The following is a 25,458-nucleotide window of genomic DNA, read 5'->3' as shown; positions in this document are numbered from 1 at the left end:
CTCCAGTCTTCTTTATATTGTTTAGACATAGTTAAAATTATTCTTTTAAAATAATTTGTGGGGTACCCTGCAAAATCATCTCATTGGGAGCCATTGGTATGGGATCAGTAATTTGGGGGAAGATTTCTTGTTTTTTTTTTATGTTGTTTTTATTTCTGTGAGAGGATTTGTACATCTGTTATTAGTTTGTTGGCTCAGTTTTTCCTTTTTTTCTTTTTTATAAATGTAAATCTCTTTTCTTCTTTCAGAGAAGTATTTATAATGTTCATGAGAAGGTTAAATCACATGAGGGTTGAAGTATCACTTTCTTCTGTGCAATTGTTATCTGGGGCAGAGGTTCTATCCCATCTTCCTCTGAGGATCAGGTATTGTCTGTCCGGGGTGACCTTGGACCTCCTGCTAGGGTTTTCAGGTTATGCTATGAGTTGTGGGACTCTGTCTACCTGTGGGCTACACAAAAGGCCAGATCTGGCTTCCTTCCTAGATCCCAGTGTGCCTGAGTGTCTTACCCTGTGCTCAAAGCCTCTTATGAATAACTTTATGCTGCTTACCTCTTTACTTACTTTACCTCTTAAAGAGATAAAATTTATTGGAAAATTCCATTTAATTAACAAGCAAGGTAAAAACTGTGTATGGTACATGTCTACAATCCCAGCACTGAGATGGCTGAGGCAGCAGGATCATGAGTTTGAGCCCAGCCTGGACTAGGGCTTCAAAGTGAATTCAAAGATAATCTAGGCTATATTGCAAGAACATGTTTCAAAAACTAAAACCAAACTAAACCCCCAAAAAACTGATAAGACAAAATAAAGTATTAGAATGTCTGTGTGCATGAAGTAAATTTCACATTTATTGAAAGCTTCCTACACAGAAAATCTCAAGTCCAAATGATTTGTTATTAAAAACTTTTAAATTTATAAATAAAAGTATATATATATATACATATATATATATGTATATATATATATATTTAACATGGTACTCCATGTTTTGACACAAGCATACACTGTATACTGTTCAAGTGACGGTAAGTATACCATCCTCAAAGCCATTCATGCTGAGCTTGTGGCAGTAAGTGTTCTCAATCCTTTCCCCGAGTCCTTTTGAAACAGATAGCCCAGTGAATCATAAATCTGACATTTCTTTTTGATTTACAAGGTCACTGGAAAGCAAGCCTAACCAATACAGCTTCCCCCAATTCTTTGTGGTATACTATCATCTGAGGCCATCCTACTGTGCAATAGTACAGTAGAACTTCTTGCTTCTAATTGCAAGCCAGAAACTGTTGGTCAGCTCTTTTCCTCCCTCTCCCCTGACCCACAAGTTTTATTTTAAAACACTGAAGAAAGGAAACTGAAGTAGGGAAAGCAGTATACATTTCTTCCAAACTTTTCTTATAGTAAGGAATGACCACATAGAAGATTAATATACACAAAGCAGTAGGGGCCCTCATTAGTTCCCCTCCCCCCCCATGCATGATGAAATGTCAACAGGTCCAGTTCTTTGCAGATATTCTGCAGGTAACTGTAGCCACAGTCACTGAGTCATGAGTTCAACAGCCATGTCATGTCCAGGTGAGAGCATCCTGTTCATATAGCTGTTCTGTTCCTTCTGACACAGTGCTCCCCTGGCCTTCAATGGGGTGATATAGATGTCCCATACAGAACTGAGCATTCCGCAGTCTATTTTCAACACATTGGCCAGTAATGAGTTTCTGTTTTAACCATCACTTACTACAAAAAAGGAGCTTCTCTGACCAAGGTGAGGAGAAGCATTCATCTATGAATATAAGCATGAATATTTAGAAGGAAATGTGACTACACGTCCCTTTAACAAAGCATCAATAGCAGGCCCTCCCAAAAGCTTTTGACCTGCCCAGTCGTAGGCATGTATTACCTCAAATCCAATCAGAAAGTTATTGGTCATCCCCCATATAGTCATGCCACCATTATATCAGTGAGTATATCCTGTCTGATGATCGCTATTGTAGTGTGCAGGGTCCACAGCTGAGCAAGACTGATTTAACAAACTGCCTAGCAGTCTGCCATGCACCTGTTAGCATCAGGAACACTAGCTACCAGGAAGGATGCTTCCAGCTTTGTTCTAGCTTCAATTCTGTGTTATTTGTCCAACATGTATGATATCTCAGCAGTATGGTCTTACCATCTAGCTATAGTGGGCAACCAGGAGAAGTAACAATAGCCTGTATGGTGGAAGTCCCTGGAGCCTCTTTGGTCAACAACTCTTAGGAAGATGTCACACAGAAGGCACTGGGAATTTTGTTTAAAAATAGATGGCTTTTGGGAGCAGAATTATCCACCCATGCAAGGCACCAATGTTCAAACTCATTAGTTTTTAAATTACATTTTTAGTTAACATAGAAAGTTGAGTATTTTTATGTTTTTTCCATACACCCTTAGAATGGTAAACCTTCCCTCCATTCTAGTTCCACCCCTAACACTCTCCTGGTCTTATAAAACCTTTCTACACCTCGTACTCTGCCTATATATCAAGACACCGCATGTGTTTTATAATCCTTTCCCTACCCATCCCCCACCATCATGCTGTGGCTTCTCTCTCTCTCTCTTGAGTTTTTTAAATTAATTTACTTTTTACATTCCAATCCCAGTTCCCCCTCCCTCCTTTCCTCCTGCTCCCCCCACATCACACCCACCTCCCATCTGCTCCTTGGAGAGGGTAAGGCCTCCCCTAGGAAGTCTACTAAATCTGTCCTATCATTTCCTTGAGGCAGGACCAGTGTACCTCTTCACCTCCCACAACCCCGTGACTAGGCTAGGCAAGGTATCAATCCATATAGAAAGGGCTCCACTATTCAGTTTGTTCATTAGTATTAGAACTTGGACCTATTTCCAGTTTCCTCATATATTGTCCCAGTCACACCATTGTCATCTATATTAAGGGAGTCTAGTTTGGTATCATGCTGGTTCTTCTTTTGTCAGACCTGAGTCAGTGATCTTTCACTAGCTGGGGCCAGCTTTTTCTGTGGATTTCCCTATCATGGTCTTGACTCCTTTGTTCATATTATCACTCCTCCCTCACTTCAGTTGTGCTACAGAAGCACATGGTTAGTTGTAGATTTCTGCATCTGCTTCCATCTGTTTCTGGAAGAAGGTTCTAGCTTCTCTGGGTTTGTGGATTGTAGGCTGGGTATCTTTTGCTTTATGTCTGGTATCCACTTATGAGTGCGTACTTACTATATCTATCTTTCTGGTTTTAGGTTACCTCACTCAGGATGGTTTTTTCCAGTTCAGTCCATTTGTCTGTGAATTTTAGGATGTTGTTGTTGATTATCACTCTGTAGTACTCCATTGTGTAAATATACCACATTTTCTTTATCCATTCTTCAGTTGAGGGGCATCTAGATTGTTTCCAAGATCTGGCTATTACAAATAATGCTGCTATAAATAGAGTTGATCACATGTCCTTGTGGTGTGAGTGTGTCTCCTTTGGGTATATGCCCAACAGTGGCATTGCAGGGTCCTGAGGTAGGTTGATCCCTAATTTTCTGAGAAATTGCCATACTGATTTCTACAGTGGCTGTACAAGTTTGCACTCCCACCAGCAATGGAGGAGTGTTCCCCTTTCTTCATATCCTCTCCAGCATAAGCTGTCATTGGTGTTTTTGATCTTAGCCATTCCAATGGGTGTAAGATGGAATCTCAGAGTGGTTTTGATTTGCATTTCCCTAATGAGTAAGGATGTCAAGCATTTCCTTAGGTATCTCTCCACCATTTGAGATTGTTCTGCTGAGAATTTTCTATTTACATTTATACCCCATTTTTAATTGGATTATTTGGTAGTTTGACTTCTAGTTTCTTGAGTTCTTTGTATATTTTGTAAATCAGCCCTCTGTGAGATGTGGGGTTAGTGAAGATCTTTCCCCATTCTGTAGGGAGCTGCTTTGTCTAGTTGACTGTGTTCTTTGCTTTACAGAAGCTTCTTTGTTTCAGGAGGTCCCCTTTATTAATTTTTGCTTCCAGTGTTTAGGAAGTGGTCTTCTGTGCCTTTGCATTCAAGGTTATTCCCTGCTTTCTCTTCTTTGAGGTTCAGTGTGGATGGATTTATGTTGAGGTCTTTGATCCATTTGGGCTTGAGTTTTGTGCACGGCCATAGATATGGATCTATTTGCATTCTTCTACATGTTGATAACCAGTTATACCAGCACCATTTGTTGAAAATTTTGCTTTCTTCCATTTTTATATTTTTAGCTTCTTTGTCAAAAAATAGGTATTCATAGGTGTGTGGGTTGATATCAGGGTCTTCAATTCAATTCCATTTGTCCACCTATCTGTTTTTATGCCAGTACCAAGCTGTTTTACTTACTATAGCTCTAGCTTGAAGTCAGGGATTGTGATGCTTACAGATGATCCTTTATTGCAAAGGATTGTTTGGCTATCCTGGATTTTTTTGATTTTTCATTTGAAGTTGAGTGTTGTTCTTTCAAGGTCTGTGAAGAATTGTTCTGGGATTTTGATGGGGATTGCATTGATAGATTACTTTTTGGTAGAATTGTCATTTTTACTATGTTGATCCTACCTATCCAAGAGCACAGGAGATCTTTCCATTTTCTGATATCTTCTTTAATTTCTTTCTTTAAAGACTTGAAGTTCTTGTCATACAGGTTTTTCACTTGTTTGGTTAGAGTTACCCCAAGATATTTTATGTTATTTGTGGCTATTGTAAAGGGTTGATGTTCCTCTGATTTCCTTGTCAGCCCATTTGTCATCTGTATATGATAGGGCTACTGATTTTTTTTAAGTTAATCTTGTATCCTGCTACATTACTGAATGTGTTTATCAGTTGTAGGAGTTCTCTGGTAGAATTTTTAGAAGTCACTTACGCAAATAGTGAGAGCTTAACTTCTTTTCCAATTTGTATTCTTTTGATCTCCTTTTGTTGTCTTATTGCTATAGCTAGAACTTTGATTACTATGGTGAATAGATATGGAGAGAGTGGACAACCTTGTCTTGTTCCTGATTTCAGTGGGATTTCTTGGGTTTCTCTCCATTTAGTTTAAGATTGGCTGTTGAGTTATTGTATATTGCATTTATTATGTTTAAGTATGTTCCTTGTATTCCTATTCTCTCCAAGACCTTTATCATGAAGGGGTGTTGAATTTTGTCAAAGGCTATTTCAGCATCTAGTGAGATGATCATGTTTTTTTTTTTTCTTTCAGTTTGTTTATATGGTGGATTGCATTGATGGATTTTCGTATGTTGAACCATCCCTACATCTCTAGGATAAATCCTACTTGATCATGGTGGATGCTTTTTCTGATGTGTTCTCGAATTCAATTTGTGTGGCTTCTTTCTTGATTCTTAACCTTTATAGACATACACTTCAACTTAAATGTAAAAATACAAAAATTTGAAGACAGCATCTATATATAAGAGAACATAATGCCACTTGTCTTTCTGAGCCTGGAGCATCTCAATCAACATAATGTTTTCCAATCAAATTCATTTTCCTGAAATTTTCATAATTTAATTTTTAATGCTAAGTAGAATTTCATTGTGTATATATACCACATTTTCATCATCCGATCATGTTAGTGGCTACTAGACTGACTTCATTTCCTAGGTATTGTTAACAGAGCAGCAATGAGTATAGTAGACATGCAGGTATTGATGTCTTAGGGCATACAGTTCTTTGTGTATTTACACAGAAAAGTTAGAGTTGATACATAGCCATTCTAATTTCAGCTAGTTTAGAAAACTCCATATTGATTTGATTTGTATCAGTTTTGACTCCAAGGGCTCATTTTCTTCACATCTTTGCCAGAATTTTTCCCCCTTGATGCTATTTGTTTTAGTCAGGGTTCTCTAAAGGAGACAGAACCAAGGTGTGTGTGTGTGTGTGTGTGTGTGTGTGTGTGTTCAGAATTTAATGTTTGCTTAAAACAGTAACAACAGAATCCCATCTAAGAGCTAAGAACCCAGTCCTTGAGGCTGAATGACCATGTCTTTTGCTAGAGGTTGATAACTGGCAGTTACCCAATCCACAAAGTGAAGTGCCTCAGAAGTCTGATCTGACACAGGAACCCCAAAGGTCCCTAGAGAGCCTTTGGTCTCTGGTCTCTGATAAAAGCAGCATCAAGAAGGCAAGTCAACTCATCAGAAATAGGGAAGGCCAAGAGAGCAAAAGATGAGATGATCTTCCTTTATCCACCCCCTTTTAATCTTCCAGAAAGTGCTGCTCACAACTGGGGCAGGCATTCCTACATCAATGAAGGCAATCAAGACAATTCTTCAGATGGGGCTTCCTTTTCAGGTGATTATAATCTGTGTCAAGATAACATTAAAATCGATCATAATACTAATTATTCTGTCTGAAGGAGAATGAAATCTCAAAGTAGTTTTAATTTGAATTTCCCTCATGGTTAAGGATACTGAATACTTTGTTTTCTTCTTTGAAACATGGCTATCACTATGTAGCCCTGACTGACATGGCAACTATGTATCTTAGTCACTGTTCTGTTGCTGTGAAGATTTACGATGACCAAGGTAACTCTTATTTAAAAGAAAATACCTTGTCTACAAGAGCTAGTTCTAGCACATCCTCCAAAGCCACAAAGAAACCCTGTCTCGAAAAACCAAAAAATAAAAAAAAAACATTTTATTGGGGTCTTGATTAAGTTTCAGAGGTTTAATTCATTATCATCATGGCAGGCAGCACTAGAACAGTCACTGAGAGCTACATCCTGATCCTTACAGAGAGAGAGAGGGAGGGGGAGGGAGAAACACAGAGGGGGAGGGAGGGAGGGAGGAGGAGGGAGGGAGGAGGGAGGGAGGAGGGAGAGAGAGAGAGAGAGAGAGAGAGAGAGAGAGAGAGAGAGAGAGAGAGAGAGAGAGAGAGAGAGAGAGAGAGAGAGAGAGTGTGTTAGAGAGACTGGTCTGGCATGGGTTTTTGAAACTTCAAAGCCCACGCTCAGTGACACACTTCCTTTAAGAAGGCTATAACTCCTTATCTTTCCAATCCTTTCAAACAGTTCCAGTCCTTAGTGACTAAACATTAAAATATATAAGCCCATGGGGCACTTCTTATTCAAGCCACCATACTATGTAAGCCAGGCTGACCTTGATCTCACAGACATCTGCTGCCTCTGTCTCCTAGGTGCTGGTATTAAAGGTGTGTGCCACTAGCCCTAATGACATTGAAAACTTTCAGAAATGCTTATTACTTGTATTTTTAATTTTCTTCTTTTTGTTTTTATTGATGTTTAGTTTCTTGAGTTCTCTTTGTATGCTAATCCTCTGTCTAAGATATAGCTGACATTTTTTTCTCTCATTTTGTGGGCTTATGTCTTCGTTAGGATTACTATTGCTGTGATAAAAGACCATGACCAAAAACAAGTTTGAGAGGAAAAGATTTATTTGGCTTACACTTCCATGTTGCTGTTCATCATCAAAAAAAGTCAGGACAGGAACTCAAACAGGTAAGAATCTGGCGGCAGGAGCTGATGCAGAGACCATGGAGGGGAGCTGCTTACTGGCTTATTCAGCCTTCTTTCTTATAGAACCCAGGACCACCAGTCCAGCAATGGTACCACCCACAATGGGCTGGGCCCTTCCCCATCAATCACTAATTTAAAAAATGCCTTACAGCCAGATCTAATGGAAGCATTTTCTCAATTAAGAGCCCTTCCTTGCTGTGAAATAATCCTCTTGTACACTGTAAGGATTTGTCGCTCAAATTGATTTAATAAAACACTGATTGGCTGGTAACCAGGCAGGAAGTATAGGTAGGGTGACTAAACTAAGGATGATGGGAAGGAGAAGGGCAGAGTCTGGGGAGTCATCAGCAGGCAGCAGAGGGAACAGAGATGACTATGCCATATTAATAAAGGTCCTGCCATATGGCAGAACATCAAAAAGGAATATAAGCTAACTTGAAATGTAAGAGCTAGTTAGTAATAAGCCTGAGATATTGGCTGAGCATTTACAATTAATATAAACTTCTGAGTCAGTTATTTGGGACTGGGCAGTTAGGACAGGAAATGTCTGCTTATGCATGCTACCCAATGTGGGAGCCAGATGAAGTGTGATCCTAATTAGTCTTATCAATAAAAAGCCAGAATCAGATATTAGGGTAAAAGTTGAAATATCAGAGAAGCAGGGCAGTAGCCACCAGAGACCTCTTGACTCAATTCTCCCACCCAAAAGGGCGGAGATCCTGTCTCTGCCCCACCTTATCACTTCCTCTCTCTGCCCAGCCTTATAACTTCCTGTCTGTATATACAGACCTCCAGACCTGTATGGTTGACTAGTGGCTAGCTCTTCTCTCTGATCTCTAGGCAAGTTTTATTTGTCAGAACATAAACAAAATATCACACAATACCGCCTTTCAGATTACTCTCATTTGTATGTCAAGTAGACATGAAGACCAGCCAGCAGAGCTTATCTCTGAATCCTACAGTCTATTTCACTTGTCTACACATTTGTTGTGTGCTAGTACTGTGCTGTTATTATTGCTCTCCAGTATAAACTGAAATCAGGTATTGTCAAACCACTGACATAATTCTTATCACTCAGAAATGTAGTGGCCATGGATTCTCTTGTGCTTTTATGTAAATTTTAATTTTTTTATTTCTGTGAAGAATGACTCCAGGCTTTTAATTGAATGTGTAAGTTTGCTCTTGGTTGGGTGGCCATTTTTAGAATATTAATATTCTAGTCCATGAGCATGGGATATCTTTCCATCTTCCAACATTTTCCTTGATTTCATTTTTCAGATTTAAAATTTTCATTCTACAAGTCCTTTATATTCGTGGAGGTTTACTTCAGGGTATTTTTTGAGGTTTTATAAATGGGACTGTTTCTTGTATTTCTTTATCATTATGATTGCCATTGGTGTTTTAGAAGGCTGCTGGTTTTGTGTTAATTTTGTATCCTGACACTTTGTTACAAGTGTATATCAGCTGCAGGAGTTTTCTGGTGAAGTAGTTAGGGTCACTTACGTAGAGAATCATATTATCTGCAAACAGAAATACAGTGACTTCTTTTCCTATTTGTATCCCATTTATTTGCCTCTCTTGTCTTATTGTTTTAACTAAGACTTTGTCATAACTACCTTCCCCACTGTTGTAATAAACTACACAGACAAAGGGAGGAAGGGCTTAATTTTATTCACAGCTTCAAGGGTGTAGTCCATTGATTATGGCAACAGGAGTGTGCCACATTGCACCTATGTTCAGGAAACAGAGGGAGATGAATGGTAGCTTCCTCCTGAAGTTCAGTCCAAGACCCAACCCCAAGAAATGATGTCATAAACTTTCAAAATGAATCTTCCTATCTCTAGTAACCTAATTAATATGATCCCTCCTAGGCATAGCCAGAGACTAACCCAATCTAGGTAATCCTTCACAATTGTGCATATAAACTTGTTTCCTTGGGGATTCTGGATGTTGTCATTGATAATTAATACTAACCTGATAAATCCCAAGTATTACAGTGCTTAGAGATGAAGAGAGTAGATATTCTTCCTTTGCTCCTAGGTTTAGTGGGAATTTTTTAAGTTTTTCTTCTTTTAGCATAAAGTTGGCTACAGGTTTGTCACACACAGCATTTGCTGTATTCAGATATGTTCTTTCCTATCTCTAATCTGTCCAGGGCTTCTATAATGAGGGTGTGTTTTGCAAGGCCTATCCTGTACCTCTTGTATTATGCAATTTCTGTCCTTGGGTCCATTTATGAGATTAATTACAGTGTTGATTTGTGTATTTGTGTTCATCCCAGCAGCTCTGAAATGAAGCCAAACTGATGGTGATGGGTGATCTTTTCTAATATACTCTTTAATATGGTTTGCAAGTGTTTTGTGGAGGAAATTGGGGATTATGTTCATCGGGGATATTAGTCTGCAATTTTGTTCTTTTGTTGTTCTCTATCAGCTTCTCTATCAGTGTAATTCTGGCTTCAGAAAATTGGTTTGGAAACATTCCTTCCTTTTCTGCTTTATGGAATATTTTGAGAAGCATTGGTTTCAGTTCTTTAAAGGTCTGGCAGAATTCTACAGTGAGTCCATCTGGAGCATTTCTAGTCAGGCGATTTCTTATTACTGTTTCAATCTCTTTGCTTGTTTTACACACACACACACACACACACACACACACACACACACACACACACACATTTATCTCATCTTGGTTTATATTTAGTAGGTCAAATAGTCTAAAAACTCATTTATTTCTTTTAGATTTTATAATTTAGTGAAATATACATTTTAAGATATGTCTATGATTTCCCGGATTTCATTGTTATCTTTTATAATGTTTCCCTTTTTTCTTTCTACTCTTATTCATTTAAATTTATTTGAGTTTTTTCATCTCCTTCTTTTGTTTAAATTGGCCAATGATTTTTTTTTCGGTCTTGTTTCTCATGTTTGTTTGTTTGTTTGTGCTGAGACGGTATCTCATGTATAGTAAGATGGCCTCAAACTCCCTCTGAGGATAGCCATGCATTTCTTTTTGTTTTAAGAGAGTGTGTGTGTGTGTGTGTGTGTGTGTGTGTGTGTGTGTGTGTGTGTGATGTGGAGTTCAGAGGATAACTTCGGGTCTCAGTTCTATCCTTCCATCATTGTTTTCCTGTATCAAAGTCAGTTGTCATCAGTTTTATGCTGCAAATACTTTTACCCACTGAGCCATCTTTCTGTCCTTACATTGAAGTTTTTATCCTCTTTCCTCAGTCTCCTGAATTCTGGGATTACAGGTGTAATCCACTTATCACACATACCTCACCCAATTTATTTAGCACTGAGGCTTAAACAACTGAAGGTCATTCCCAAGTAATTCTTTCTATTGATTTTTATTTCTGTATTATTGATTTCTGTCCATATCTTCATTATTTCTTTCCATTGGCTAGTATGGATTTCATTTGTTCTTGTTTTTCTGATAACTTATGATACATCATGAAGTTTTTTATTTGAGATCTCTCAGATTTTGTAATTAGGTAGCTATAGCTATAAAAGTTTCTCATTGTATCCCATAGGGGTTTTTGATGCATTTTCACTTTTATTCAGCTCTAAGAACTTCATCATTTCATTCTTGATTTCATCAATGACTTATTCATCATTCAACAGTCTTATTTACTCCCCATGAATTTTTATATTTTGTGTAGGTTTTCTTGTTGATTTCTGGCTTTATTTCCTGGTGGTCAGATTAACTATAAAAAGTTGTTTCAATTTTTCTATATCCTTTAAGACTGGATTTGTGTTCTTATATGTGATTAATTTCAGAATAAATTCTATGAACTCAAGAAAAATGTGTATTATGTAAATTTTGTTATATATCTGTTAAATAATGTCATTTAACTCCAATGTTTATTTTTTGTTAGTTGTATCTATGTTTGGTGCATAAATGCTTAGAATTTAATGTCCTCTTAATGGCTTAATTTTTAAAATCATCATGACCTAATTTATCTCTTCTGAGTATTTCTGGTTTAAAATTTATTTTATCACTTGTTAGAATAGTGACACATGCATGTTTCCTGATTAAATTTGTTTGGAAAGTTTATGCCTATTTTTTCACTCTAAGGTAATGTCAGTCTTTGTGGGTAAAATGTGTTTCTTGGAAGCAGCAAAAGGAGGAGTCCTGTTTTCTGATTTAATCTTCTAGTCTGTGTATTTTGATTGGGGAAATGATATTCAGATTTATTATTTAAATATATGCATTCATTTCTGTTATTTCATTGATTGTTGCAGTGTTTGATGATTTACTAATCTTTTGCTTAAACTCTTCTGGAGTCATTCTCTTCCTCAGTGGCTTCTTGCGTATGTTTATCCTTCTCTTCAGTCTAGAGTACTTCCCCTATATCTCTATAGAGACTGCTTAATTATCATGGATTTTTTTGCTTTGCTTTTCCACCCATGATAATGGAAAGTTTTTATTTCTGCTTCTATTATAACAGATAATTGTTCTTGCTGTAGTGTATATTGGCAGCTGTGGTCTTTCGAAACTTGAAATGCATTTTTCATGCCAGACGCTTTTAGAATTTCCACTGAAAAGTTGACGGTTATTCTAATGGGCCTGTATCTATATTTGAGTCATTCTTTTTCCTATTGCAGCTTTCAATATCCTTTCTTCATTCTATATTTAGTGTTTTGACTACAATATGATATGTGGATGTTTATTTTCTGGTTTATGTTCTGTATTCTTCTTACACCTAGATGAGCATAGCTTTCTATAGATTTGGAGAAATTTCTTGTATGATTGTATTGATAATATTTTCTATGCCTTTGATGTGGAATTTTTCTCCATCTGTGCCCATCATTTTCAGGTTTAGATTTTTTATGGCATCCCAAGAGTTTTCAATGTCCCATTTATGTTTTTTTAATGTATCATTGGCACTGCCTTAATGATCCAATTCTTCTTCCTTGTCTTCAATCCTTGATATTCTTTCATGTGCCATGCTATTATTGAAGATTTCCCCTGAGCCTTTTATTTGACTTTTCCCCATTTATTTCAAAATGCTTTGGTCTCCACAGCAACTTGGTTGCACTTCACCTTCCTGCAATTTTTCTAGGGACTCTAACCCTGCCACATGGTGCCAAGCCTCAAGCTCTCTCCATGACTCCTTCAGTCCTGAGGTTTTCACTGCCACTGAGGCTGGACCTTCAGCACTGACTTGTCCTGGCCTCCCACAGCGTCAAGCCTCAGCTTCTCTTCACAACCCTTTGGAAGTCAGTACCACCACCCAGAGGACTCTGACATACCAAATTCACCTGGCAGAATGAGATGCAACCTCAGCTGCCTTTGTACAAGAGCTTGCTTCTGTGTCCTGAAGAAGCACTTCCCAGAAGATTTTGGTTGTCCCAACAAAAGCAAAGGTTTCACTTCCTTAGATTCTTAATCCAAAATATCACATGAATGGCTGTGATAGAATCTTTGATTCCCTCTAAAATTTCATGAGCCAGGCCTCCAAATCTGCATTGATCTTAGCATTGTCTTCTAAGACCCCACAGAAAATCACGCTGGGCTCTGAGAAAAGTTCCAAACTCCTTTTGGAATCACCCTGAAAACACACGGCCAGGTCTATCATAGCCCAGTACCAACTTCTGTTTCATTTGGGGTTTCTGTGGTACCAACTTCTGTTTCAGTTGGGGTTTCTGTTGCTGTGATGAAACACCATGACTGAAAGCAACTTGAGGAGGAAAGAGTTTATTCAGCTTACACTTTCATATCTTACTCCATCATTGAAGGAAGTCAGGGCAAGAACTCAAGCAGGGAAGGAACCTAGATGCAGGAATGATGGAGAGGTCATGGTGCTACTTACTGACTTGATCACCATGGCTTTCTCAGCCTGATTTCTTATACAACCCAGGAAACCCCTACCCAGGATTATTACCACCTTATAATGGACTTGGCCTTCTAACATCATCAATCAAGAAAATGCACCACAGGTTTACCCACAAGCTTGTCTGGTGGGGGCATTTTCTCAATTGAGTTTCCCTCTTCTAAAAGGACTCTAGCTTATGTTGAGTTTACATAAACCTAGCCAGCACAGAGGTCATACTTATGGGATTGGTAATTTTTGTAAAGACATAGTTGTTTTGGCTTTTCATGTTACTTGTGCTTTTGTATTGGAAATTGCACATATGAAGTTAGTTCATTAGTTATAAATCTCTGGCACATTTGTATTGTGTGAGCATGTGGATTTGTCCTTATTCTCTACATTGAGCTCATCTTGACTTGGCTTATCATTGCTTGAAGTTCATCTGTAGACATACTTGGTGCTAGATCATTAATGGGGCAACTATATTCATCTGGGTCAACATCAAGGGAATGGCCTCTGATCTCACAAATTGGATTCTGAGTAGTGTAACACTGGATTGCACCAGAGTGAGTATGCGGTAATGCTTTCTCTAACCTCATGAGCCAGGTTGTGTGATGTATAGTGGGGGCTTGACTTGGGGCAGAGGTCATTTGTTCTCTGACAGCACCGCTGAGATGCATGCAGTGTGGTGGTATCTAGGCTGATGACCGGGAAAGTGACTGTATATCCTCTGACCTCACGGATATGAAGGTTCTGATGCAGTGGGGCTGGGCTAGGGGTGGGGTGCAGGTTTGCACCCTCTCACTTCATGAGTTGGGGTATGTTCAACATAGCAGGTGCTGTGATAGGAGTAGAGTGGGGAGTTTGGGAACCTCTAATCTCATGAGCCAAGATATATGCTGTGTGGTAGAAGCTTTCCTCACCAAAAATGTGCTTTTTAAATAAAGTTTCAGTTAATGATGAAAAAATCATAACCCATATGTTGATTAATACATTTTAAAACAATTATTTCTATTGCAATGTAAAACTGGACTACTCTAAAAATGCAAAATTCAAAATAAATTGTTATAGACCTTTTCAAAACACCTTGCCTGTAAGATTTCATATGCTTGAATGTGTACTACTGAAAATAACCAGCTGTTACCAAGACAATAGGTTGCTCTCCATAAAGTGACAGCAAGGCCTCATTGATAAAGACAACACTTATACAGCTCATTGAACATGAAGAAGTTGAGCTGGTGCCTTCACACCTATGTTCTAGTGTCTTTGGTGCAGGAAGGTACCCCCCCACACACACACACACTATCAAAAGAGAAATGTAAACACCAAGCCAGCCACAAACTCTTTATCTACAATGGTGTTCTACCAGCAAGATATGATAGGGCAATGGTGATACAAAGCTTGTGGGAGTAAACCAATAACTGATTTGATTTAAGGCCCACTCCATGAGATGAAACCCATATACAACACTGCTTGGGTAACCAAGAACCAGAAACTAGACAGCTCAGGGTCCTAAAGTAAAACCAAATACTACTTCTCTCAAAAAAGAAAAATATGTAGGGATAAAATGACTCCCACTGCTATTCACTGTGTGCATAGGTCCATGCCTTGGTCAACCATCATTACAGAAGCTTCTTCCTGCAGAGGATTGAAACAAATACAGAGACTCACAGCCAGGCATTACACAGAAAATGGGAGACTTTGGAGCATTTAGCCCTAATTGGTATGTCTCCATTGAAACCTTCCCCTTAGAACTCAGGGAACTTCTACAGAAGAGGAGGAAAGAATGTAAGAGCCAGAGGGGATGGAGGACACAAAGAAAATAAAACTTTCTAAGTCAACATGATTAAAGCTCTTACAAACTCACAGAGACTGAGGTAGCATGCACAGGGCCTGCAAGGGTCTATACCTGCTTCTCTGAGTTTATTAGAGTTCTCAATTTAGTGTTTTTACGGGATTCCTGAGTATGCAAACAAGACTGTCTCTAATTCTTGTGTCTTCAACAGAGCTCTTTTCTTTCCCTTGGTTTGTCTTGTCTAATGTTGTTTTATCTTACTTATTTCGTTTTGTTATATTTTTAAAGAATCAGTGAATGAATGAATGAATGAACACTTAGCCACTAGGATAAAGGTTAACAACTGAACTGTCATTTATACCTGTGGTAAGAGGGAAAATCAGTTCTCTCCAATAGTGTGATACTGGGTCTATCAATCATTTCAGGCAGACCTCAAGCCCAAGAGTAGTTGAACAACATATAGTGGACTCCACAGGTTTTTGTTTGTTTGTTCACAGTTTGTTTATTTGTTCTTTTTTGTGTGATGTTTTATTTTGTTTTCTTGTTTGGGGTGTTTTTTTTTTTTTGCATTGGGTTTTTGCTTTTTGAGAAAGAACTTTCAGTTAGGTGGATAGGGAGGAGAGGATCTGGACAAAGTTGAAGGAAGGGAAGAATATTTAAATTTAAAAATAGTTTTAAATAATAAAATATAATAAAAAGGAAAAATACATATGTTCAAGCCATTGTCCTGGCCTGTTTTGAGCACACCAGCCTGTGCTATAGTGAACCTCTAGTCATCCACCAGGAATCACCCTATCAGCAATTGTCCACTGGCCTCTTCTGTGCAGCATCTAACCTCCCCACTCTGAACCCAGATGTCTCCTGTCCTCCTCCAGGCTCCAATACCTTGAGTCCTTGTGACCTCTCATTTTCTGCAACTCTCCAGATCTAACCCAGATTCCAATCTCAATGTACCAGCCTAGTCTGGATTCCCACCATTATTGAAGATCAAGCCTTCATCTTCTCTCTAAAACCTACCAGTCCTGTAGAAATACTTGTCCATTACAATTCCCTAGATGAACTCCAGGATGCACAAGTTAAAAGAACAATCATCGATCTCATCAAAAAATTCAAGGAACTTAAAGAAGACATAAATAAACAGCTCAATGAACTTAAGGAGGAGGTCAATGAAATAAACATCTGGGAAAGCACAGACATGGGACAGATGGGCATGACCAAGACAATCCAGGGCTTGAAAATGGAATTCAATCAGGAGATAAAAACATCAGAGTTCTCAACCAGAAATGAGGATGGAATTGAAAAATCCAATATCCCCTGATGGGGAATGTACTATGTATGTTTATCTTATTGATTGTTAAATAAAATATTGTTTGGCCAATGTAACGGCAAGTTAGACAGGACTAGGAGTCAAAGAGGATTCTGGGAAATGTAGTAGAGAAGTGCTGATCCAGGCAGGAAGTGACATAGCAAGGAGACTCATATTTAAGCGAAGGAGAAACAGAAAGGGCCCTCTTTTCCCCTCAGCTCCTGCTCCAGTGACACGATGTGATCCACCTGCTAGGAGGGATGCCAATAAGGCGTCCGATAAGATAAGTCTTATAAAATATATAGATGTATGATAATTGAGACTGAGCTAACAGATGAGAATCCTAATCATTGGCCAAGCAGCATTGTAACTAATACAAGTCTCTCTGTGTATTCATTTGGGCCTAACTCAGGTGGGCGGCTAGCGTAAAGCTCACACATGGTGGTGGGGCTCAGGCGGCTTTTGGCGAAAAGATTTATCGTAACAATCCCCAGAGTTTTAACACCTAACTTAACAGCTAGGTGTGCTGTTAAGTTGCGAACATGAGAGCTCTCCATTTTCTTCTTTTATGAGATCAACAAAATAAGCAACAGCTCATGCTGGTGAAGATGTGGAGTAAGAGGAACCCTGATCCATTGCTGGTAGGAGTACACACTTGTGCAGCTACTCTCTGTTGTCTACAAGAAACACATCTTAGTTTTAAAGATAGGCAACAATGTATAGTAAAAGAAAGGACAAGAGTATTCCAATAAAGTTGGACAAGCAGGCATCACTCTCCTAATAAATGACAAACCAGACTTCAAACTGAAACTGATCAGAAGAGATCAAGAGGGTTCTTAATTCTAATCAAGGGAACAGTTAACAAAGAAGACCACATTCCTGTCCTAGCAAACATGTAGCAATCTCTGGAGTATCTAATTTCAGAAAAACTCTAATGGATTTAAAGACACAAATTAACATCAATCCATTAATATTAGGTTATTTCAACACCACACCTTTAACAGACAGGTTATATGGACAAAAAAGTGAACAGAGTGACAATAGAATTAATTAATACCATACATCCAAAGGACTTAACAAATATCTAGAGAATATTATATCCAAATACCAATAATACCAAAATCCCCAAAACTCAAATCACATATAAAGAAAGCATCACATAGAAGCATTTCTAAAATAGACCACATCTCCAGCACTCGGGAGGCAGAGGCCAGCCTGGTCTCCAAAGCGAGTGCCAGGATAGGCTCCAAAGCTACACAGAGAAACCCTGTCTTGAACCACCCTCCCCCAAAAATAGACCACATCTTGGGTCTGTTTTAGAAAAATAATAAAATATTAAAAATATAATAAAATAGTATATTAATTTTATTACAAATATTTTATTAAAATAAAGCAAATATTTCCAAATTGAAAAATATTTAAAGCACTCCTTTTATCCTATATGACCACAATGCAATAAAACTTAAAATTGAAAGCAAAAAACTCTAGTAAACGCACAAACTCCATGGAGATTAAATAATGCATTACTAAACGATGAATGGGTCAAAGACTAAATCAAGGAAGCAAAAGCTTTCTGGAAGTAGGAGCAAATGAAAATGAAAATGAAACCTCTGGGGCACATTGAAAGCAGTCTTGAAGGGAAATTTATGGCTTCAAATACCTGCATAGAAAACAAATCAGAAAGAGCACAAAGAAATGGCTTATGGTGCAACTTAAAGTTGAAAAAGATGGGACAAACCAAATCCAAACATGTCAACAGCAAGAAATAATACAATTCAAAGCAGGAATTAATAAAAAACAGAGGAACAATACAAAGAACCAACAGAATCAATGAATCTAAAATCTGGTTCTGTAGGCAAAGTTTTCCTGCCCTGCAGCCACTCTCAAATAAACACACAGAGGCTTATATTATTTATAAATGCTCAGCCAAGAGCTAAAGATTATTACTAACTAACTCTTACATTTAAATTAAGCCATATTTCTTTTTTTGTTGTTGTTTTTTCTCATTTTATTATTTTTTCCAACTTTTTTATTTGAATTAGAAACATAATTGTTTTACATGACAATCCCAGTTCCCTTCTCCCACCCTTCCTCCCCTACCCCCCCCCCAACTAAAACCTTATCTGTCACATATCTTTTCTGCTCCCCCTGGATGCCGAGGCCTTCCATAGGGTGTCATCAGAGTCTATTGTATCCTTTGGGATAGGGCCTAGGCCTACCCCCGTGTGTCTTGGCTCAGGGAGTATTCCTCTATATGGAACGAGCTCCCAAAGTCCACATCTATGCTAGGGATAAATACTGGGCTTCTAAAGGAGGTCCCATAGATTTCTGAGGTTTCCTCACAGAAACCCATGTTTCTGGGGTCTGGATCAGTCCCATGCTGGTATTCCAGCTATCAGACTGGGGAGCAAGAGTTCCTGGATGTTCAGGTCAGCTATTTCTGTGGCTTTCACCAACCTGGTCTGGACCTCTGTGCTCTTCACTGGTCCTTCTCTGCATCTGGGTTCCAGTTCAGTTCGGTGATTAGTTATGGGTGTCTGCTTTTACTTCCACCAGCTGCTGGATGAAGGCTATAGGATGGCATATAAGTTAGTCATCAATCTCATAATCAGGGGAGGGCATTTAAGGTAGCCTCCTCTTCCTCCTCCTCCTCCTCTACCTCCTCCTCCTCTGAGATAGTTAGCTGGTGTCATCTTTGTAGATCTCCAGACATTTCCCTAGTGCCTGATTTCTCTGTAAACCAAAAATGAAAAATGTCTCCCTCTATTATGATATCTCCATTCTTGTTATCATGTATTCTTCCCCTAACTCAAACTTTCTGCTCCCTCAAGTCCTCGGCATCCCTCTTCTTCTCCCCTTCTCATTCTCCTAGCTCCCTCCCCCCTCTTCCCATGCTCCCAATTTGCTCAGCAGATCTTGAACCTCTCCCCTTCTCCAGGGGACCATGTATGTCTCTCTTAGGAGAAGCCATTCTGAGTGAGGTAACCCAATCACAAAAAGACAAACATGGTATGTACTCACTCATATGAGGATTTTAGACATAGAGTAAGGATTACCAGCCTACAATCCACACTGCCAATTCAGCCATATTTCTTATCTATGCTTTGCCACATGACTTGGTACCTTTTCTCATTGTGGCATGCCCATCTTGCTTCTCTCTTCATCTGCTGTCAATTCCTCAGACTCTGCCCTTCTTCATCCTAGCATTCTTAGTTTAGTTGTCCTGTCTGTACTTCCTGCCTGGCTGCCTGGCTACCAGCCACTCAGCTTTTTATTAAACCAATTTGAGTGACAAATCTTTACAGTGTGCAAAAAAAAAAAAGAGTATTCTACAGAATGATTCTTTGAGAAGATAAATGAAGTTGACAGATCCTTTGCCTACCTAACCAACGAGAGAGAGAGAGAGAGAGTAAGAGAGAGAGAGAGAGAGAGAGAGAGAGAGAGAGAGAGAGAGCCAAATAAGCAGAGTCAGAAATGAGCAGGTGTCATTACAACCGACATCAAAGACAGAACGCTGTAAGGGAATACTTTTTAAAACCTTATTCCTTTAAGATGGAAACCTAATTGAAATTGATGAATTTCTAGATACATTCAGACCACCAAAATTAAACCAAGAAGAAGTCATTAACTTAAATAAATCCGTATCAATTAGGGAGATTGTAACAGTAATAAAAAGCTTTCTAAATGTTAAAAAAAAAAAGTCAGGACCAGGTAGGTTCTAGCAGCATTCTACCAGACATTTGAAGATCTACAGCCAATTCTTTTCAAGCTATTCACACACACACACACACACACACGAAGGAGGAGGAGGAAGAAAGGAAGGAAGGAAGGAAGGAAGGAAGGAAGGAAGGAAGGAGAAAGAAATAAGAGTGACCTAACACACTCCTTTTACCAAGTCAGAATCATTCTAAAACCTAAACTAGGTAAAGACCCAACAACAACAAAAAGAAAATTACAGGTCATTATTGCTCATGGACATACTCATGGGCATATCCTCAAAATGCTCAATAAAATACTTGCAAACAGAATACAAACATACATGAAAAAGATTATATGCCAAAACCAAGTTGGCTTTGCCTGCCAAATGCAGGCATAATATAGTATATGAAAGTCAATAAATAATTTTAAAAAACACATAATTGGACTTAAAAATAAAAATCTCATGATCATCTCAATAGATAAAGGAAAAAACCTTTGACAAAACACAACATGCTTTCATGATAACAGTAATAGAAGATGTAGGGCTAGAAGGAACCCATCTCAATACAATAAAATCAGCATGTGAGAAACCTATAACCAACATCCTCCTAAATAGAGAGAAGTCAGGAAAGACAGGAATGTCCACTACCTCTACTCCTTTTGGACAGTGTGCTCAAAGATCTAGCTAGATCAATAAAGGGAAAGAGGGAAATTGAAGGGATACAAATAGTGAAAGAAGAGGTTAAACTCTCCTTCCTTATTTAAAGATGATATGATAGTATACATTAGAGATCCCCAAAACTCTACCAGAAAACAATTAAAAAACACAGTGTAGCAGGATCCAGAATCAAATTGTACAAATTAGTAGCTTTTCTATATACATCAGCAACAACCATACAAGGAAAGAGATCATTGACACACTCCTGTTCACAATAGCCTCAAAGAAAATAAATTATTTAAGAATAAACCTAACCAAGGGAGTGGAGACCTCTACAATGAAAACCTTAAACCTCTTAAGAAATAGAATAATACACTAGATAGTGGAAAGACATACTCATGGGTGGGTAGAATTAACATTGTAAAAGCAATGACAATTCTACCTCAGCCACCATGGACCTCCTTTTTTGTTCCCCCAACTTGATATATGAAGGCTTTGGTCTCCCTGAGAGTGGGGTTGAGGTGTTGAGGCAGCCAGGACTTGCCTGCACACTGACTTGAAACCAGTTTAATAAAAGTGCACTCCTTACAAACAAAAAAGAAAAAGAAAAATGACCATTCTACCAAAAGCTATTTACAGATTCAATGCAACTAATCAAACTTCCATCTTATTCTTCAAAGAAATAAGAAAAATAACCCTATCCTAAAATTCATATGCAACCAAAAAAGACCTAAAAGTGAAACCTGAAATATTGAAACTTCTATAAGAAAATATAGGCAATACCCTACATGATATAGGTATAGGAAAAAACTTTCTGAATAGGACTCTATTTGTCCAAGAACTAAGGCCAACAATTAACAAATGTAACTTCATTAAAGTAAAAATCTTCTGCACAGCTAAAGAAACAATCAACCTGGGAGAAGTGGACTCCCACTGAATTGGAGAGAATCTTTGCCAGCTATACATCTGAAAGAGGACTAATATCCAGAATATATAAAAATCTCAGAAAAATAAGGAGTCAAAAATCAAATTACTTATTTGAAAAATGGGCCTGGGACCTAAAAAGAGAGAGTTGACAAAAGAAGAAAAAATGGCTAAGAAATATCTAAAAAAATGTTCACCCAGTCCAGGTGGATACATCTACTAAACATTCCAATATCTCAGACTCAGGAAACATTGTGGCAGATGAGATGGAAAGATTATAAGGGCCAAAAGATGAAGGGGTTTGCTGTGAGATTGTGTCTACTAGTAATACGAATGAAGTCTCATCATCATGACTGCCCAAATAAAAGGTGAACAAGGATGGCTCCAATAGACATGCCAAAGCAGATAAGATAAAGCCCCTAAGGCCTCAGAAAAGAACTAAAAGCAACTGAGGAATGCTGAGAGTGAAAGAGTGGGAAAAGCACACTGATTCCTATCGGTGATCCAATACTATATGGTCAGCCCTGAAAACACATATACATACAACTATAAAGACTGAGCAGGTTGCATTTAAAAATATATATGTATATACATGTATGTGTGTAATAACAATTAATGAAAAAGAGGCCATGAATTCAAAATAGCATGGAGGGACATATGAGAGGGTTTGGAAGAGAGAAATGTCATAATTATATAATAATAAAAATTGAAATTAAAATCAAAAGGTCAATGAATTTCAAAGGACAATTTTTTAAATTATTTATGCTCCAATATAATAACTTCGCTACTGATATTTTATCTCATGGAAACTAATTACCATATAAAGCAATTATATAGTTGTACAAATATATTTATGTATATATAATGTCAAAATGACAACTATTTGACTGTCCACATAATAGTACATCGATTAAGCAATGTTTGTGACTGGGAGAAGTTTATAATGGTAGAACATGTGAGAATCTAGGTTCAACCCTGAGTAGTGGCAAAAGATAAAAAAGCAATATTTGCGTTTGTTTCAGCAGCACATATACTAAAATTGGTGTATGCTAAAATTGGAATGATACAGAGATTAGCATGGCCCCTGCAAATGGATAGCACACAAATTCAGGAAATTCTATACTTTTTTAAAGTAGTATTTGGGCAGCAATTCAATGGAATTAGATAAAGTCATTACAAGTAGTGATCATTAAGCTTGATAGTAGTTGCAATTGTTATCATAATTAATTATGATTAGAATTAGCTCAACACAGCACTATCCATTAATGAAGCAAAAGCTTCCAGTACCTTGTTCTTTTCCTCTATCATCCACAGTTTTGTCCATGCCCACCTTTTGCCTTAGAGTAAATAAATCTGAGTATAAATACAGCTTTCTAACCACCAAGTATAAATGTACAGACAGGTAGGGCACTTAAAGTAAAAGCCTCATGAAAGATTTAGGAATTTTGTTAACATTTTCCCTATGTAACCCAGGCTAGGCTGGACTTCAAGACCCTCTTACCTCAGCCTATCAAATACTGAAATTCCAGATGCGCATCACCGTGAGAGGCAAGATTTAGGATTTCCCTTTTATTTTTTTTAAATAACTGAAATAAAATTACAACACATTCCCCCTCCATTTCCTCCCTCTAGCCCCTCCCAGCCAACTTCCCTGTAACCCCACCATACCACCCACTCTCAAGTCAATAGCCTCTTTTTCATGCATTATTGTTGTAGCATGAATATGGTGTGTGTGTAACACACACACACACACACACACACACACACACACACACACACACACACACCTGCTGAGTCCATGCTTGTTTGTTGGTGGTGTATATTTGGTTTCAAGGCGGACTGCTCTGGGTTGGACAAGCAGTGAAGGAGCTCGACCCCCAGAGAGGCTGATTCTCCTTCTCTCAATAGCCATTACTTGCTTGTAGTTCTTTGTCTAGTAGGGGGGCTCCATGACTATTTCCCTTTCCACCTTAACATGCCCACTGATACTTCCATTGTTGTGGTATTGTTTATGCAGCCATTTCTAGGAGATTATTTCACAGCAGACTTCCTAGTAATCAGGCTCATACAAACTTGCCAGCCTACTTCCATGATGTTTCCTGAACCACAGATGTATAGGAGCCATGACATAGATCTGTCGGGGATGGACTCTTCACAATCTGTCAATCTCTGCATTGTGTCTCTTATGGTTTTCTGTCTTGGCCTCCATTTGCTGTGAAGACAGGCTTCTTGGATGAGGATAAGATTTATAATGTAATAAGGAATTATGCATTCTCAGGTGGGGGTAGTAGATTCTTCTAATATTCATGAGTGTGTTAGCCCCAGGAAGCTGGCTAGTTTACAGTACCAGGTATGATTTTCCTCCTGCTGAGTAGGAATTAAGTCCAGTTAGCAGCTATTTGCCACCAACATTTGAGTGCCTTTTCTTGCCCCCTTATGTGTATCTTACCATACTGGCCATTGTTGTGGTTCATAGACATTGCATCTGGGTAGGACTGGGTGGTTTTTAGTTGTTCCTTTTTCTTGGCACTTTGCATAGTATTTTCTGGAACCATTGAACCTAGTCCACAGGAAACAGGCTTTTAGGTCATATCCAGCTCGAATCATCCAAGTCCTGCAACCTAATGTATGTATGATGTCTTCAGCAATAGTGACTCACCCTTAAACCTTGAAAGGCAACTAGAGGCTACACTGATAACCTCTATTGTTTGGGGAATCCCTTGGACTACCCTGACCAACCCTTTGAAAGGTTTCTGTGCCTGGTACTAGAGTTTTTGTCAGTTTAAGGTTTTTATGGGGAGCATTGTTGACGCAATGCACACAATTATATGTATCGTGTATATGTTTAGGTAAGTAATATGATTCATTGAGGCTTTATCAAACAACCTTCTGTCATTTGTCCGTTTCTGTATTGACTTCCCTCCCTCCTCCTAGTAGGAGCCTACTTCTCTCCTAATTCCATTTCCTTCTTCATATCATCTGTATCCTGCTATTCTCCTCCCAAGTCTACCCCCAACCCCAAACACATTCACACTACCTGTGGACCCTTTATATTTCTCTGGTTTCTGTGAATAGCCAAACTCGAAGATTTGGAGGGAGAACTGAGGTGAGAGAAAAGATGCAGCATTTGTCTTTCTGGGTCGGGATTACCTTACTCAATATAATTTCCTCTGGGTCTGTTCCTTTACCTGAAAATTAAATGATTTCATTTTTCCTTACAGCTGAATAGTTTTCTGTTGTTAATATTTTAAAATTTAATTGTTTGTACTACTAATATTATTATCCTATTTCTAAATACCTCTCCCAATTCATTATGTATTTAAGTGATTTGGATGATTAACCTTATACTAAATGATAACAGTGTGTACACTGTCAGGAATGTATGAGAACTGAGGTTTTTATTCAGAGAATTCAACATCTTGACCATCCTATCTTTGCTTCTTAAATAAAAATGCTTTAAATAAAACAGAGATAATTGAAACCTATTATCTCCCTTAAGGCAGTTGTTTTTGCCTCTTGTTTAGTTAAAATTGGTTACAGAAATACCTAGTAAAGTTTAATTGCATGGGAATCAACTGGGGGATCTTGTTAAAAGTCAGACTTTGATTTGGTAGATTTCTTATAGAGCCTGTGATTTTTCATCATAATGAATTCCAGGTGAGAGCCACATTGGAATTTGAATAACTTACTCATCTCTAGTGAGTCCAGATAGCACATATTTGTGATTGTGCTGATGTGTGCATTTATATGATTCATATATGCATAGGCATAAAATATACACAATAATTTT

The 25,458-nt window shown here is 38.2% G+C and overlaps 1 pseudogene; it reads left to right on the top strand.

Annotated features, from left to right (window-relative positions):
* The first annotated feature begins 22,700 nt into the window (after positions 1–22,700).
* Positions 22,701–22,797, top strand: LOC113831018 (annotated as a pseudogene).
* Positions 22,798–25,458: the final 2,661 nt, after the last annotated feature.

This window comes from Cricetulus griseus, chromosome 2 (assembly GCF_003668045.3).
Source record: "Cricetulus griseus strain 17A/GY chromosome 2, alternate assembly CriGri-PICRH-1.0, whole genome shotgun sequence".
Taxonomy (NCBI): Eukaryota; Metazoa; Chordata; class Mammalia; order Rodentia; family Cricetidae; genus Cricetulus; species Cricetulus griseus.
This window is presented reverse-complemented; position numbering and strand designations above follow the sequence as displayed.